The 19,312-nt window shown below is 38.2% G+C and overlaps 1 protein-coding gene across 5 annotated transcripts in view; it reads right to left on the reverse strand.

Moving 5' to 3' along the window:
• Window positions 1-19,169, reverse strand: part of LOC126366829 (polypyrimidine tract-binding protein 2) — a 496,400-nt gene extending 477,231 nt beyond the window's left edge. For all 5 annotated transcript variants that reach the window (XM_050010129.1, XM_050010132.1, XM_050010131.1 and 2 more), the window contains exon 1: window positions 18,411-19,169. The gene's annotated coding sequence lies outside the window, so the exon portion shown is untranslated. The remainder of the gene's footprint in view (window positions 1-18,410) is intronic.
• Window positions 19,170-19,312: the final 143 nt, after the last annotated feature.

The raw sequence follows: 19,312 nt of genomic DNA on the forward strand, positions 1-19,312 counted from the left end.
AATTAGAAACGGTTGGTTAATCGTTTCCCTTACCTCGTGGTAAAGTGTATATTTTAGTAATTATCATTTTATCTTTACTATTATGGACTGTTCAGTCAGTTTGGTGCTCGGAATAAATAGAAGCCCAATTATCAAAAGCCAAGACTAAGTAGAGACTAAAGTATCACCACTACTATGATATTTAACGAAATAGAAACTGTAAACGATTAACAAATACCGAATGTGGTAACAAGTTGTTCTTTAGCCGACTTGTAAGTTTCTATAAGGATTAGAAGGATTTGTTTATGTATATATTTTAATAAAGAGGGTCGAGAAAGTATCTGGTAGTTTCTAACTAATTTACGGCAGGCGCCGAAACGGACGGGTGCGAGTTGTGATCGCTACTCAGTCGCCCAATTATAACTTCGGCCGCTTACCTACATTTACACCTACCTAGTTAGCGAAGCCTTTTAACGTCTTCTAATTGACTTACAATTAAGATTTCTGCGGTCCGTCTTGAGGGAACGAAAATATAAAACATTGATAGAGACTTCTGAGAATTATGACAAGACATTTAACTTTGGACTTTAAATGTGAGTCTGTTCTGCGTAATATCGTTTTAAATTGCTCCGCGTGATTCTTTAATATCTCAACATAAGACGGAGGTATTCCACTGTACGTCGTTAAACGAGCTTAAAATAGCCTTGAGAACAAATGCCGTTTGACCGATGTATAAATCGTGATAAAGACGTTTATGATGATGAATTGACAAGCTTCCTCGATTTGCTATCCTTATTTACATACAATAACATGTTCTAAATGCCTTTACGAATGTAATTACGATCAAATATTGAACCTAACACGCCAAGTATGCGGGGATTTGTGTTCACGAGCTCGTTAATTGTGGAGATAACCTTCTTACAAATCCGACGATCCTATCTAAACACACTGAGGCTTAAGACACTATCACAGCGAATCAGCAAAACCCGAATTAAGCCAGAATTATACTCTAACAATTATACTATGTTTATGTTAGACCCGCAAGTTACTAAGGGTTTCTACAGACAATGCGGGGTGATAGCGGCGGCTCCTTCGCTGAGTTTGACGTGGCTGTTATATCAATCAGTAGATGGTACTGACGGTCTATTCTATATTGTCGATTTTGGCACATCCATAGCTAGGTATTCCTATAAAGATAACATAAATAAATTATTTTGTGATTAGAGGAGTCCAAATGACATACATTAATATGTATGTAAGTTAAATAGATTTCAATCAAATTCGGGAGTCATTCGGGCGATGATACCATAATTATTGTTTCGAAATTAAATTATACCAATGCCACTAAGACAGGTACGAATGAAAACTTTAGTGGAAAAGCGGATTGTCAAAATATTTTTATTAACATAGTTGTAGACCGACGTCATTGCCGGCCAACAGTCGCGCAATAAATACGGGCTAAGGAACGTCAAACAGAAGCAGCTGTCTCGCTTCTGTCTTTACCAAGCGAGTGCTGTCACCCACACAGTGTGCAGAAACCCTAAAAAAATATTAGACCGTATCTGTATCTCGTGGGACTTATAATCAATCATTGTCGATCTAAAATCGACGTAGATCTTGGAGAATATTTGTTTAATTATTGACTTAAGCCCCAGTATCTACTTTCTTTGCGTCTAAAAATAAAGTTAGCCAAATACAGATAACTTAGGTACACAGTTTATTAAGAAAGAAATTGAAAGTCTTTATAATTTAGGCATTCAGTTCCATAACATCTTAAAAAGAAAACTATAAATTTTATTTCATTGACTTTGGCATTCGACGAGTGATAGACGATTTGACTTTGATTCAGTTCTAAAAAACTTCCAACATTCTATATCACTTTTCATTTCATATGATCAAAGATGCACGGTCGTGGCGAAGTGACGCGGGTCTTAAATCACGAACTCGATCTCAAGGTCGCTTTTATTCAAGAGATTACGCAGAGTGGCGACGGAAGACGGTGAAGTAATCTCCACAGTATAAGGATAGCGTGTACTTTTATCAACGCTTAAACGTGTCGTTAGATTGTGAACGAATCCACTTCCAAAGTGCTATTTATTTTGCGGGAATGTACGCAAATTCATTGTTATTACGACCCTTTTGAGGAACCTTGCAATGCGGTCAAATGATCATTAAGCATAGCGTTTTTGAATTATACTTTTGGTAGTCGTGATTACGATTACACAGAAACGTCTTTGTAGTACTAACCTTACCTACGAGATGATGTCATAATGACCTACTTTAAATATACGAGTCCGTCCATATCGCGGAGATTATACACATCCTCTCAAAGCTTGTAGGTATACATGCCATCCTGCGAGAGATGATTTCGTTTAACTGGGACCCGAGGTCAGTCGCAAAACATTTCTTGTCTAACTCGCTTCGTCCATTTTCCAAGTTCTTGAGCGACATATTGGAAAAGTAGTCCTTACTGCATTCGTCTGGTGAAATTCAAATGTGGTCTGGGATTTATGGAGCAAGCGCGCTCTAATAAGAATGGCTCCAGACCAGAGTAAGTACAATATATAAAGGAAGCCTGTATAGACCCCGACGTTAGAAGAGAGACGTGATTTCCGGATTAACTTGAGATTTTTTGGCTTTGTGTAGACGGTGACGAACTTAGGAAAAGGGGGCGACAAAAAGCGACGTCGGATTTGTGAAGTTAGGGAACAAAAACCGTCTTCCATTTGCACAATTATAAAATGGCTTGAATATAAAATTATTTCGATTTACATATCTGTTCGTCATTTAAGTTCAAGTTTAGGTGCTTAGTTTGTTAGGGAATAGAATATCCCAGTCGAGTGAATAAGGTACGTAATAAGGTGGAATAAAGTACGATAACGGCCTAATAGTATTCAGACCTCGTTCGACATGTTTTCCATAAAGATTCTCTATGCTCACTAAAACTTACAAAGGCTCTTCAAAATGTCTGGCCCAAGGGGATTGTCTCACCGGCACTAACAAAACCTTGTTTCAGTTCCTATGCTCTGCGAATAAATGCGATCTGAATATATTATCGAGCGCATTACGTACGACTCGCTAGAGGCGCGCATCTCACGCTGCAGAATTCAGTTGCACTTTTAGAACTTCATCCTCGTCGCACACAAAGCCGTACTTTTATATACGGTACAATTTACAGTCCTGAAACGAATTTCATAATGTTCTAAAATACTTGCCAGTGGAACGAAACTTAACAATCTCCGCACAACAACCCTTATCACAAGGTAGGTGACCGGATAATTCATAGAATCAAGGTACGGGATTAACTTTATAGATATCGGAGCGTCAGGGTCCTATCAAATGTCAAAACCTCACCAACGAAGCGAAGTATGCCTAGTTAGCTCCAATCGCGAAGGGGGAGGGAGGCGCTATCGTAATTAATTACTGCTGTCGCTGACAAGCGAAGGCTGCTAAGTACATGTCGTTTCGTAAATAAACTAGGCACTAAGTATAGAGCCCGAACCATCTCATCGAAAAATTATCGGAAGCTCAGATGAGATTTAGCTAGTAGATAGAGCACTTGCCTCTGTACGAGGCCCCTGTAAGTCTTATTTATTACTTGTTTTGAATGGACGAAGCATCTCGGAAATAAACCGAGCTCGCAAAATCTCAAGAGCTGGGCGGGCCCAATTGAAACAAAAATTACATTTTTATTTACACAGCGGCAAAAGGTGGGTCAAGGCAAACAGATACCCGTCCTGACGAATAAGGATGGCAAATAAATGTGGTTCCTTGTAGACGACGCACTCCTACGCAAATCTCTATTTTTACCGTAACTCACAGTAAAGAGATTTTTTTTTATAAAATGTATTTATAAATATAATACAAATTTATTCTAAATTATGATATCTAACGCTATGATTTTGCGGAGTAATTAATTGGGAACTCCGGTGAAATTGAAAGTAAGATGCCCATTATGGAATGAGGTCAATGAACAGCGTAACAATTAAAGTCGGTCTAACCCACCGCATAAGCTCACGTTACAAAAAATTGAGGGACCCAAAATAGACGTTAAAAAATGTTTTACGCATCTACCTGCACGCGCCACACAGCGAGGTATTTCATGAGATACTTTTTGGGACCACTAAAAACAAGCTGGACTTGTTTAGTTTTTTTTTTTTCGTTTTTGACATCAACATTATAAATATTAAATAATAAAGTAATCGTTTAAGGTTCGGCATAAAAGTGTAAGATGATAACATAGTTACATAAACGATGCTGAATAGCGACAAGTTATTGCAAATTAGGTAAAAAAAAATACCACAGAGACTAGTTGAATCGATGACATCACGGAATGAATCTGTCCGTCTGTTTCTGTCGAGGAATCGGATGACGGGACGCGCCCGGATCCGGTTGTTAAGCTCAATCGAAACTACTATTTTTATTACACTCGATGTTGGCATTAAAGCTATTTTTAATGAATTTAAATATTCGGTTGATGGGGCGCCGCGTTACGACCGCGCTTGAGCTCAACTGGCAGTGATTTGTGATTAGTGTTTTAGTTACGTTAGCTGGGCGGAAAGCAAAAAACAACGCGTAACAATAGAATTGTCAATAGACAGTTTGATGGGACCAATCGTGGAAAAATACCGACAACATTGCTATCAAGGACATCAGTTTTATACCTAGCTGTTACACGGTGATTTCAACAAGTGTCAGTCAGGATTATGTTTGGTCGGGAAACGGTCCAAAAATGTAGACAACGTCCCACGTGTGGCAATAAACTATCGCGCTTGGTCACGAATGTTCCCGTCGTGGAGAAAACGACCGCACTGTCTCTATCGTGCTATCTTTATTTTATAGCTCATCCCAGAACTTCAGGGAATAAAGCTTCAACTTCAACAAGTGTCAGGATTATTCCAGAGTCGTACCAAAAGAACACAAGCGTGGAAATTTCATATCGTGTTTCCGAAATACTTTATACGTTATACTTACTATCTTTATTTGCACCGACCGCACAGTTCTCGAGCGGTATAACAAACTTTAATATTAATGTGAGCGGGTGCGATGCCTTACTCATATCTGCACACAACTCCTCAAATAAGCAGTTTTGCTTTGGATAATATTATGTTCCCATGACATTTGACCTCGCTGAGACTGGGACTTGCCTTGTCTTCAATGGATTTAATTTAATGAATCTAATAATTTATCTTATTTCTGCATGGTCGGCAATGATTGGGTAACCTTCGAAATGTTTTAGCACTTAGCTAATGTTACGCCAGCATGTTGTTGTTATTGTTGGTCAAAATCATTATTCATTTTGTGAGAATGAAGGACATGTTGATATTGTGACCAATGAAATGATGCGACTGGTAGATTTGACCTACTTTTAAATTCAAAAACTTTCATACAAATGGCTAACGCAATATGATTTTAAAAATATGCGACAGAGTATAAAATGACAGAGGAAAGACCAAGTTGTCGTACTAAAAAGACAATAGACAGTCAGACAATAGAAATGAGGTCGAAGTTTAGCAGAAGAGGAATATATACTCCAAGAGAAAGGGTCAAAAGGCAAAAACAATACAGATAAGGTTTGAGTAAGAAAGTTGGCGGAGAGATTGCATTAGGTACCATCAAAGTTGGGTTGGTACTACGTCTGCCTACAGAATAATCTCGGGTGCGGAGTTTGATAGTCTTGGACGTAGGCGTAATGGCTGTCTTTAGAACCTGAATTTCAATGGGCCACGTGGATAATTCTTATCGAAAAAAATACAACATAATATAAAAAGCTTGATTTCATACTTCACTGAATTACCTAATACAGTTCTAAAAATAACGTTTGTATCAATGGGAGCAATTTCTTACCAAAAATAACGCCCAATTCATAGGCCGCTTGGCCACTAAATAATTATAGGCCTTGGTATCCTCTCTAATGTAAGGAACTTATCGAAGGTATAAAAGTTCCCGACTAAGTATCTATTACTAATGTAATATGAATGTTGGGTTTATGGGTCTAACATTTATCTAATTACGAAAACGTATACGATAGGGTCTATACGGGAAGGTTCTTCCAACAAGACTGGTTATGGTAATACGGATACTTGCCAAAGGTCAAACTGTTAGTGTAGACATCTTATTAGTGGTTATATGCTATTTGCGTTTAATATTTGCACTTTCTAGCTTGAATTGAAGGTATTTATTTTATAGAGTTGAATAACATACCGGATTTAAAGACATCCTCGGTTCCTTGTTTTAATTGTAAAATAAAATTCGATTTATTTTCCTGTTATGGAAGCAAATCTTAGCAGACTAGAGAGCACGACAAATTTATAACTTATCTAATACCCACAGTGAGATGGTAAAACGATCGTGCTACTCTCGGCAATGCATTCGCTTCGTTAGGCACTTTTCTTCGTCTTTATAATTAGAAGTTTAGTTCCATAAATGACCTTCTCTTTTGAAGTCGGTTTATACCATATTGTGTGAATGTTTAAAATCCAAGTTTTATGGAAGTTGACTAAAGGTTTTTTTTGTTTTGTTGTAACGCCTGCCGCGTTTTACTACTGAGTGTAATTGCTCTTGTTTTTCTGTTAGGAACTATCAAAAAGTTATCATTGAAAACACTTAAAAACTACTGCTTAAAACTAAAATATTATTACATAAATAAACTTATACTAATTAATTTAACAAAACATAGCTATTTACAAAATAATTCCGTTAATATTGTACGACTTTAATAATTATCACATTGCGTAGGTAGCCGTACCTACATTCCACAGCCGAGCCGTTACTCCTCCGGTCGGATGTTCGACACAATCCTTCTGCCTTTGTAGCGAGAACACCTCGATTACTCGTATATTTTTTAAATACGTTTTTTTACTAATTTTGTCTACGATATAATAATTTATAGTGTTGTGTTATCCCCATTAATTGGGTAAGTGTAGCAATTACTATTTTTATTAGTTTAAATATCAACGTAGACTAGTACATGCTTTCTTTGTTCATTGCATGACTGTCATTTTTCATAATCATCGGGTAAATGTATTTTCACGCTTTAGTGCTTATTTTATATCATAATTAGCAATCTTTTATGTTCAAAACAACATTTAAATTGTCAATTTTTCTAAATTAATTCTACTTAACCAACTTAAAGTTATCTTTGTACCTAAGTACTTTCCTTGTTTAAATAATTCTTAAATGGAACAATAATAATGTACAAAATACGTTTAATAACGTTGCTATTAAAATTATTCAGCTTAAAATATTCAATTTTACTATTTTGTTAGATAGTTTTTTAAAACAACTACCTACCATAAATTTATCTTGTTCTTTGTTCTTTTTCTAAATTTATTTTGCTAAATTCACTTCTATTGTGTGTAATTTGCTGACAGCCACATCTTAGATTGCTAAGCTTGCTTGCTATCCACTTCCCATCTTCAATCAAGCTAAGGAATCGGCATGTGGCAGTCAGACTGGGAATTCGGACAATTCTTGAAATGACTAATTCCGGGTTCCAGGGTTCACCCTTCGAGTTCTACAACCGCAGGACCCACTACCGGTCCTGTACTTACCTCTACCGCTTCACCTTTCGGGTTCTACAACCCGCTGGATCCACTTTCGGTCCTGTACTTACCCCACCGTTTCTGCTGCCCTGCTGCGCGCGCCGGTGTACCCCGTGTCGTCGTGGGAAGAGTTACAGGGAAGTGGTAGTTTTCCTACTGCACCAAGGGTGCTCAGCCAGTATCAAATTACCTGCGACCCAGAGATCCGATCTATGTACTTGCTAGGGATTTAATGTCAATAAACTTGGTTTTATTTCTATATACCGTTTTATTTACCCTAGTAAGTACAACCTATTTGATTCGCGTGATAAGAACGCGACAATGGCGCCCAACTAAGGAAATACTGAGCTGAGTATCCTTTTTGCTGGTTTTGGCATTTTTGGTCATCTTTGGTGTTGGTCTGATTATTTTGTCTAGCTCTAAGTGAATTGTAACTGCAACTTTTGTGTGCTGTGGTTGCTTTGTGGGAATACCTTACTATTTCTCTTTCAAGGTGATTGCATACAATTAAAAACTCAAAATCGAACCTACCACATCGCACAGAAGGAAATCTTTGATTTTGCACTGCCAACCTCTGTCTATCCCTGTGTTTTAATTGTTGTGTACTTTTGATAGTAGCATTTGTTTTCTTGTTATTTTCCTTCTGCCGTTTGTTGTGTTTTAGTTATTAAGACTTCAGGTACTTGCAACACTTACTCAAAAAATAACTATTCAATTAAACTAATTACAATTAAAACATAAAGTAATAGAGATGTCTCGTCCAATCAAATATTTATCACTTCAGAAAGATGAACTCCTTTATGAAGAGGTACATGGCATGTCAAGGATATTAAACTTACAAACTATTCTAAATAATTATATCTAAACTTTTACCTAACTAAAATAAAACTTTCTATATTTACAAAACTTCCTTGCTGGGATGGAAGTGAGAGAAAAACATAGAATTCCCCAGCTGCTTACTAATTCTCGAGCAGACTGTAAGAGTCAGTCAAGAGATTGATGTGTAATACCATCTAACGCCTTAGGCCTGCCAAAAACTTAAATCTTGAGCATGGCATGCGTCTTCTAATATCTTCTAATATTCTCTAAAAATACCTTAAATACTACTTTATAAAAAAAAAAAAACAAAAACTACACTTACTAAAACTACCAAAACTTATACTAAAAAATCCAAAACTAGCCTAAAACAATGTCTTACTTACTAAAACTACCTACCGTCTTAAATATATTTACTTATATATAGTATTTCTAATTTTTCTTTTTTACAAAAAAAAATATTGAATCTCCAGGCCCTACCCCTAGGACATTCTAATTATTTTATCTTCGGCCCTACCCCGAAGATAAGAAAATTATACTATAAAAAGAAAAAAAAAAACGGTTACCTTAAATCTCCTATTGATTACGTGTGAGTACTAAGCTGCGGTTAAAAGTCTAGTACTCTTTTTGAAAAGGACGCAGTCACTTAAAACTAAATAAGATAACTGTTTGTGTGTGAAAGGGATGAAAGAAAGTAGGGGGTGAATGGAAGGGTTGAAATGAATGTGTACCACGTAATTTTTAGAATGGTCAATAGTAAGAAGGACAGACTTGGTTACATTTAGTCAGCGGATTTTCTTAGCGAAAATCCTACCCAAAAAAGGGGGGTATGTAACGCCTGCCGCGTTTTACTACTGAGTGTAATTGCTCTTGTTTTTCTGTTAGGAACTATCAAAAAGTTATCATTGAAAACACTTAAAAACTACTGCTTAAAACTAAAATATTATTACATAAATAAACTTATACTAATTAATTTAACAAAACATAGCTATTTACAAAATAATTCCGTTAATATTGTACGACTTTAATAATTATCACATTGCGTAGGTAGCCGTACCTACATTCCACAGCCGAGCCGTTACTCTTCCGGTCGGATGTTCGACACAATCCTTCTGCCTTTGTAGCGAGAACACCTCGATTACTCGTATATTTTTTAAATACGTTTTTTTACTAATTTTGTCTACGATATAATAATTTATAGTGTTGTGTTATCCCCATTAATTGGGTAAGTGTAGCAATTACTATTTTTATTAGTTTAAATATCAACGTAGACTAGTACATGCTTTCTTTGTTCATTGCATGACTGTCATTTTTCATAATCATCGGGTAAATGTATTTTCACGCTTTAGTGCTTATTTTATATCATAATTAGCAATCTTTTATGTTCAAAACAACATTTAAATTGTCAATTTTTCTAAATTAATTCTACTTAACCAACTTAAAGTTATCTTTGTACCTAAGTACTTTCCTTGTTTAAATAATTCTTAAATGGAACAATAATAATGTACAAAATACGTTTAATAACGTTGCTATTAAAATTATTCAGCTTAAAATATTCAATTTTACTATTTTGTTAGATAGTTTTTTAAAACAACTACCTACCATAAATTTATCTTGTTCTTTGTTCTTTTTCTAAATTTATTTTGCTAAATTCACTTTTATTGTGTGTAATTTGCTGACAGCCACATCTTAGATTGCTAAGCTTGCTTGCTATCCACTTCCCATCTTCAATCAAGCTAAGGAATCGGCATGTGGCAGTCAGACTGGGAATTCGGACAATTCTTGAAATGACTAATTCCGGGTTCCAGGGTTCACCCTTCGAGTTCTACAACCGCAGGACCCACTACCGGTCCTGTACTTACCTCTACCGCTTCACCTTTCGGGTTCTACAACCCGCTGGATCCACTTTCGGTCCTGTACTTACCCCACCGTTTCTGCTGCCCTGCTGCGCGCGCCGGTGTACCCCGTGTCGTCGTGGGAAGAGTTACAGGGAAGTGGTAGTTTTCCTACTGCACCAAGGGTGCTCAGCCAGTATCAAATTACCTGCGACCCAGAGATCCGATCTATGTACTTGCTAGGGATTTAATGTCAATAAACTTGGTTTTATTTCTATATACCGTTTTATTTACCCTAGTAAGTACAACCTATTTGATTCGCGTGATAAGAACGCGACATTGTCTTATTATATGTTTACTTGAAATGACATTGACTACTTGGTTGGACAAATGGGGACCGCTGAGGGTACTCGCCCAGTACAATGAATTAAAATAACAAGCCTTAGGGCGCCCTGTTGGGCACAAACTTCAGCTCGGGCGTCATCTAGGAGAATTATATTTGAAAGAATTAATCGACCCCAGTGGGTCGATAGCGATAAGCGCTGAATGACGGATAGCGTCAACCACACCGGCGGGGTCAGTAGTGGGGATAACATTTTACTTACATAATGGAAATCATCATCAGCATCAGCCCATTAACGTCCCCACTGCTGGGGCACGGGCCTTCCCTATGGAGGGAGATCGGGCCTTAAACCATCACGCGGGCCCAGTGCGGATTGATGGTTATTAACGACTGCTAATGCAGCCGGGACCAACGGCTTATCGTGCCTTCCGAAGCACGGAGCAGCTCGAAATGAATTTTTTTTTTGTGGTCACCCATCCTATGACCGGCCTTTGCGAAAGTTGCTTAACTTCAACAATCGCAGACCGAGCGCGTTTACCGCTGCGCCACCGAGCTCTTCATGGAATATGACATTACAATTTATATTCTTCAATTTCATTCGATTTATTTTCCTGTTATGGAAGCAAATCTTAGCAGACTAGAGAGCACGACAAATTTATAACTATCAGTTCTTAAGGTAAAAAGGCACCAAGTTTTTCTTATAAACTGTGGATCTAAGGTTACGGGCAACGTACTTACAATTAGGAATACTTAATGATAATATCCAGACTCATTTATTGTTTATTCAGTACTATAGTCTCAAAGTAATTTCCTACTTGACCGCTGGGTTTTAGTTTACCTGAGGAACTCATTAGAAATGCTTACATATTTGTTCAGTGTACAATGTATTAGTACCTATTGTAATATGTTGGGACTGACAAAAACACATTGCTGGGGGTTATGACAATTGGCAGTGATAAAAATGTATGGGATTGACATAAGGTGACATAAGATGTCACGTCAATCCCATACATTTTTGTCACTGTAGCTGTCAATTGTCAAAATCGTTGCAACTTGACTAACGCCCCTGAATAACGAATAGAATAATTTAATATCCATATAAATGTTGATTGAATCGTCGTTCACAAGTTATCTTAGGAACAGCACAGCACTTAACAAAGTTGTTGAAAAAAGCAATATTATAAGTTCAACAGATCTCCGTACTCCGAACTTTTAATGTCGTAAATTGGAACACGAAACTATTTTATCGTGTAAATTTTCCAAATTTTTGTAGCGATCAAATCATATTTATTTAATATAACACGAAAACATGGCAAGTCTAATTAATTAGACAGTATTGGACTACAATGAGTCAAAAAATGTCTAAAAATAATCCGTGTAACGATATACCTATCTATGGAGTGTGGACTGTCCGTGTTTTGAGAACTTGCCCTCGTACTGCCAAAAGCCAAGTCACAATTATGAACTAATAATCAGTAGGGGGAAATACGTTTATTTTCACTTACTTACTTACGAAAATATCCCACGTAGGTACTTTGTGTACAAAGTTACTTAATGTGAGAAAACAACCATCTTTTTCGTATTTCAGGTACTTTCTCATACCTAAGCCCTAAGAGTATTGGGACCAAAAAATATTTCGCTTATAAAGTTAAGTAAGTAAAGATTAAAGATGTGAATTAACCACCTTTGAGTCCATATTTAACATCAGCTCATTCAAATAGGAAGGTTTTTCTTACAAATATTTGCTGTCACGGATTCGTTGAAGGTCGTACATTTAACTCAGAAGAAACGGTGTCAATACACTTTGCGACTCTTTAAGAAACGCCTCGAAATAAAATAATATTTAGCTTCACATATAAGTAGAAAACAATTTAACTGTCTTTTGCATGTGTCTAACCTCTAATCACTGCTTCTTCCAAAAAGTACGAGTATTTTAACAGATTTTGAAAAACGTACTTATGGACGCTACTCGAAAGTAGACGTATTGATATTTAAGTACTTACATTATGATGTTTTGGAAGTATGGGACTCCAAATTATATATTATTTAAGGTTTTTGGGTCAGCTCAGCAACTGCACTGATTTTGATGTGGTTAGTGGCCAAACCCCTAAAAATTACTTAAATACAAACCGAGCAAACTTAGAAATGCAATGAAGAAAATTTAATATTGACCCTGATCGCGATTATCATGGAAATTCTCTTTGAGTTAGAAACACGTTTACTGTTTATTTAAGTGAATTACGTTTCATCATGGCGAATTAAAATTCTTTGAATACAAAATTCAAGTAGGCGCGCGGTGCTCGCTCAGTAATTGAATTCTCAAAGGTAACTTTGCTAACTAACTTATTATGAAATGAGCAGGTTCTCCTGATTAATGTCTCATCTTCCACTTTGGTGTTTCTATATTATTTTATAAATTCTTGTGATAACTCGGATCTTTTGATGAGCACGATATGCAACCATAGTTTGATAATTTATTTGCACCTATAACTAACGGTCTCTTCGGTGGTTGATTTGTTGTAATTTATGACTTTGTATGCTTACATGCTGGATGCGGGCAGCGCAGGACCGATCGTCGTGGAGATCCTTGGGGGAGGCATATGCCCAGCAGTGGGCGTCGTACGGCTGATGATGATGATGCTTACAACATAGAAATTAAGGTGCATATTTTTCCGGCCAAGTAGTAGTGTTCGGTGTTCACACAGGCAGCACGGGATTCGCGCGCGGCGCAAATTTTATCGCGGGCCACACACACAACAAATCAACCAGTAGGCGCAGCGAATGCTATCGACATGGATAAACTTCGTACAGCTATTTGTCGAAACTGTCGATATAAAAAGCACCGCGCGGCACGAAAACCGTGCCGACCTATTTCATACAAACTCTAGATTTCTACACTACAACGCCTCCTGCTACAGTTTGTGTGTGGAGGTTTCGAGGATACTACGATAGCACTCTCTAACAGTTCTATACAGTTTTACACAAAATGTTGTATATTTTATATAAATTGTATCTTGTATACTTTATATATTGTATCTTGTATACTTTATATATCGTATCCTGTATACGCGCATTTTATATTAAACCTGTTATAATCTATAATCTTCGTTTTGTAATAAAGCGGCTAATACCAGTAACGTGGAAGTAGGGAAACATTACAGGCAGGAATGATACTTGACTCTACTTTCACTTCCTTTTGTTAATAATACCACATTAGCTTTCAAATATCTATGCATTACAGTTCAATCTAAAATGTACTATAGTATTTTTCTTTTCGAACACGTATGAATAATTTATCACCATTCAGTGATTCATACGAGTATAGTCACGGGGTAAGGTTCTCCATAAGTAACCTGTGTCCTGTGTAGATCTGTTTGGTATTTTGATGTTATGTTATTTATGTGACAGCCTCCGTGGTCTAGTGGTTAGAGCGTTAGGCTCACGATCTGGAGGTCCGGGTTCGATTCCCGATGGGGACATTGTCGAAATCACTTTGTGAGACTGTCCTTTGTTTGGTAAGGACTTTTCAGGCTTGAATCACCTGATTGTCCGAATAAAGTAAGATGATTCCGTGCTTCGGAGGGCACGTTAAGCCGTTGGTCCCGGCTATTAGCCGTAAAAACACCTCCACCAACCCGCAGTGGAGCAGCGTGGTGGAGTACGCTCCATACCCCCTCCGGTTGATTGAGGGGAGGCCTGTGCCCAGCAGTGGGACGTATATAGGCAGTTTATGTATGTATGTTATTTATGTAGGTACCTAGTAACACACGAACATGTAATAGAACAAAATGTACCATACAAATTCCATACATGATGTTCATGTCTCACTAGGCTGGGACCGCAATATTCCAGTGCCGAGGCCCTCGCCGCGGCTTATGCTGAGTGAGGTCCATTTATTGACGATGACCATCACCATCATTATGATATTTTCGACCAATTGTTTCTGTCATGTAATTTCGTGTATGTTTTATATTTGCTTATTGTTTAGTGTACTTATAACATACCATAGTCGACATGCTTTTGACGAAAGCAGCTGAACATTATATTTCTTTACTTTTGCGACGGCTATGTTCATTCCATGCTCAATTTAAACAAAACGTCATTAATTTTGATATTCTAATATAAATACTAAATTGTCAGTCACATCTTCCATCGTGTGGGATGTGAGGTGGAGTACCAATCTCATCAACCCTGGTGTCAGGGTTACTATTGAGCCGCCAAAGGCCCCTGACATGACTCATGTAGCAACTTCTTACTTACATGAATAAGTGGTAACCGGGACCAACGGCTTAATGTGCCTTCCGAAGCACGGATCATCTTACTTGTCAGTAATGTCCTAACCAAACTAGGGATCACAAGGTAATTTTTGTGATATGTCCCCACCGGGAATCGAAACCGGGACCTCCGGATTGTGAGCCCAAAGTTCTCGTCAGTCACTACTTACTATGAACAATTGAGTCTAAGTACTGGTGAATACACAAACAGTACATAAGTACAGATAGGTACACAAATACAAGTTGGAATATTATATCGGAGTAAACAATACGGGCGCACAATGTTGGATAGGCTGTATTACTTCAAGGGTGCTATCAGGTTAAAATTATCGACGCCAATTGAAGTCGATTGCCGTAGCTGGCGAAATTCGAATACGATCATTAATTATCACTTTCAATGAAGATCTATTCGTCCTACTTTCCATTTAATGTATTGAATGTCTGTAGGATCCATACGATGTATTTCTGTCAGTTCATCGCTTAATTCAATGTAAGTTAAAGATCGGAATAATAATAATAAAATAAGTGTGGAAGTTATATTATAAGTGTGTTGAAGTGTCTGTGTGTGTGTGTGTGTAGTCTGTGTGTGTAGGTGCCCTGTATCCAGCAGGGCTGTTCATGTTATGTTAAAAGAAGTATACACTAAACAATCAAAATGGAATGTGTTTTATTAGATGGACTATTAGGTGAAATTATATTTGTAATAAGTACTATGAGACTCATTGACGTTTAGTTGCTTGCGAAGTTTTGTTATTCCATCCTATGTGGTAGTACAGTCAAAAATAACAAGTTTTTAATTTTCAAACTGAAGTGGGACTGGGCCGGACACGTTTGTCGGATGCATCCGGAGCGGTGGGCACGAGTCGTTACTCACTGGATACCTCAGGGCGGGCTTAGAAGTCGAGGCAGACCGCGTAAAAGATGGTGTGACGACCTCAATGCTTATCGCAAGGATTGGCCGGAGATCGCGCAAAGTCGAGAGGAGTGGAAAAATCAAGGGGAGGCCTTTGCCCAGCAGTGGGATCGTATAGGCTAAATAAGAATAAGAATTTTCATTAATAATATCACTATATACTTGTGAAATGTGCTTTTTACGCGACTTCACAAAAGGAGGTTATCAATTTGACCCATCACCAGCCCATTAACGTCCCCACTGCTGGGGCACGGGCCTTAATTCCCTATGGATGGATAGGGAGATCGGGCCTTAAACCACCACGCGGGCCCAGTGCGGATTGGTGGCTATTATTAACGACTGTTAATGCAGCCGGGACCAACGGCTTAACGTGCCTTCCGAAGCACGGAGGAGCTCGAGATGAACTTATTTTTTTTAGGATGGGTGACCACAAAAAAAATAAAAAAAAATAAGTTCAGCACATTTTGACCCATAATGACATATTGTTGAAATTGCACAATATTCGTATAATGTTACTCTATGTAGGCTTCTAATTAATACACTTAATTAGGACTAAAATATCTTATAATAGAAATAGATTAAATAGCTTTTTGTTTCAAAACAATTACGACCAACGCCCTAAAACTAGGTAGGTAAGTAGCTCATCTTCTTAGCGTTTGTATTACTGTTATTATACCGAATTTCTAAGGAGGTAACCATAGAAATCTGCACATAAAAACCAAAATTATATTTACTATACAAGTAATTGATTTGTAATTCCATTTACAAGCAATTTTTTGAATCCGGCCATAAAGCCAATGCCGTCTGATATACACTTACACATCAATAAGTCACGTCAGAAAACGCGAAAATGACCCCTATTCCCAGTAGTCTTACCAGTTGCGCTACTGGGAATTTCCTTCCCAACAGCCTTACTGAATAGTAAGACTTCGCTTTTCCCATTAGTTTTACTATCTATAATATCTGATTTATTTTTGTGATGTATTTTTTATTTAATGCTATTTTGGATTTGTACGACTGATCAGTTAAGTTAGTACCTAATAGGTATTGAATCCGGAATATGCGGATACTTATATATGTATACTTATATGCACCTATGTATATTTAAGTACATTACATAGGCACTAAGTCTATTTAGGTTAACTACTGCTAACCTAATTAGAGAATCGCAGTTACAGATATTAGATTACATTTCCAAACTTCTTTACATGTGAAGCTAAACATTGGTGGAGTATTGAATTTAGTAAAGCAAATGACTGAGCAGTAAGATAATACAATACATCACACCTATTTTCTGTTGGGGTAGGCAGAGACTGCGGAATTCTATCTAATACTAGGTACGATCCTGACACACCACTTTCGCTTTCTATTATTATTCCCAGCCGATTTCGGCTACGGCGACTGCGCATTCATCAATGATGGTTACTCATATCGGCGCTCATGGCGTGACGTAACATAGTATAGACCAGCTTACTCTTGAACATGCGGATGCGGAGACAGATAATTCCAGGATGTTGTCGACAATATTGGGCCCTGGGTGGTCTGTTATACTCAATTGTATAACAATATTTTATGTTTTTTTTTTAAAGGAACGTCGTGCCGAGGATTTTCTTGTAGCTTCTTTTCCCCGGCTATACAGGCTGTGAGAAGCTGTAGTAGTTTTAGGCGGATGAGACGTTCGTTATGTAAAAATTGACGATTCAAAGTGTAACTATGTTACCTACTGAATAAAGATATTTTTGAATTTGAAAAATTTAGAGAAATTCAAAGTCATAGACGCCTTAACCAGTTTGCTCCACGAGTCACGGTCATCAGCAAGTTTTTCCCATTTGTGATCGTCGATGTTGCAATTCTTCATGTGGACGTTCACGTTGCGTTTTTGGACGTCCTTACTCGTAAACCTAAGGTACTGACTAGATCTCCTTCATTTGCCTGCCATCAGCTCTATATAAAGCAGCCGTTTAGATTTGTCGGTAGCTTTACTTTGCTGTACTTACTTATATTAGTCCGTTTGTTCGTATTCTTCTATCGTGTGGATTGCGAGGTGGATACACGAACCCTAGTGTCAGGGTTATTATTGAGACGCCAACCCTTGACATTGCTCGTATAACGACTACTTAATACGGCTACCAGGTGACTACGGTTACTACCTAGTAGCCGGGAACAACAGCTTAACGTGCCTTCCGAAGCACGGTCTTTGTGTTGATTGATAGGTATGCATATCGCTATCATGTAGTGGCGACTTCTGCATTTAAATTCCGATAAGACGTGATAGAATAGGTACACCTGGCATGGAAGCAGCCAAGTAGGTACCTAATAGGTATTCAAATTAGGGTAAAACTTGTTTATTGGTATGGAAAATCCAATATCCAAGTTTGAAATTCGAATATTTATCTGTAAGTTCGTCTCAAGTCGTTTTCGAATGCGTGAAGGAGATGCCAAGCACGGGATGCTACCGTGATGACGTCATCCATAGACCCGCCGAAAGAAAACAACTGGTTAGCCAACAAAAAACTAACTCGAGACAGGTCGGCCCGCGCGGACGATCGCATACGCAAACACACACGATGCATTTATAAAGAGGCACTTTTTTATCACGCACCTGCAAGCATTTGCATCGTAGGTAGTTTGGTTAGGTACCCAGTCCGACGTTGCTGCTGTTACTAGGTATATAATGTATAAGTTATGTTCCGCTCTACCACTTACCTTTATAAAGAAGTGCCGTGCGCGCGCAGGTAAAACTCCAAAGTCCCACAGGTGAACGTTATCCTTGATTTAAAAATCCAAATGAGTCTCGATGTTTAGGTGCGAAGACCGCTCAGGTCCCGAACCAGTACTCGTGCGATCCCGATTAGCAACTGACACGACACAGGTAGGTAGTAACCACGCCGTCACGCGGTTTGTTTATAAAATTATGAACCTCTTATTAATAATTCCGATGACCCGCACTGCGCATGCCCGTGCAACACGCGCTTCTTTCGAAAAGGTTATGTCGCAAGTTGTAAGCACAAACTCTACCGGCACGCACTCCGCTCACAAGTTTCCGAGCAGAATCCTATTGGACTAGGTTCGTGCGAACTTTTTCATATAGCACCGTGACAACCGACGAACACTGTTGTTTGTTCCCACGAGAATTCCTTATAACTACCACTTTATTTTCAGAAAAACGACACTATCGCACTTTTCTGATGATCCGCCGGCTATACTTGCGGCGTATGAAGGCCGTGTACGTATTATAAACACTTGAAAACTCCGGAACCGGCAATAATTTGATTCCCCACGTGACACTGTCAAAATAATTTTGTTGCGACCACTTGAACACACGAACTCACTCACCGACGACGACACATTTCATGTTTATAGCGCGGTGAGGTCCGAGCAAGAAATTAAACGAATAGAAAAGAAAATAAACGAAGAATACTAAAGTCGTCGACTGCGAAGCCGCGCGTCCGACACTCCTGCTGATCGGTGTACTAAACGCGAGAGCCGCGCGACCCGCCCGCCGCGCCTCGCCCCGCGCGCCCCGCGCTCCGCTCCCACGAAAAATACTCACAAGTACACATGGAAAAAATGTAGAGTGCATGTTGGGAAGAAGAAATCTTGGTGCA

This window comes from Pectinophora gossypiella, chromosome 5, assembly GCF_024362695.1.
Source record: "Pectinophora gossypiella chromosome 5, ilPecGoss1.1, whole genome shotgun sequence".
Classification (NCBI taxonomy): Eukaryota; Metazoa; Arthropoda; class Insecta; order Lepidoptera; family Gelechiidae; genus Pectinophora; species Pectinophora gossypiella.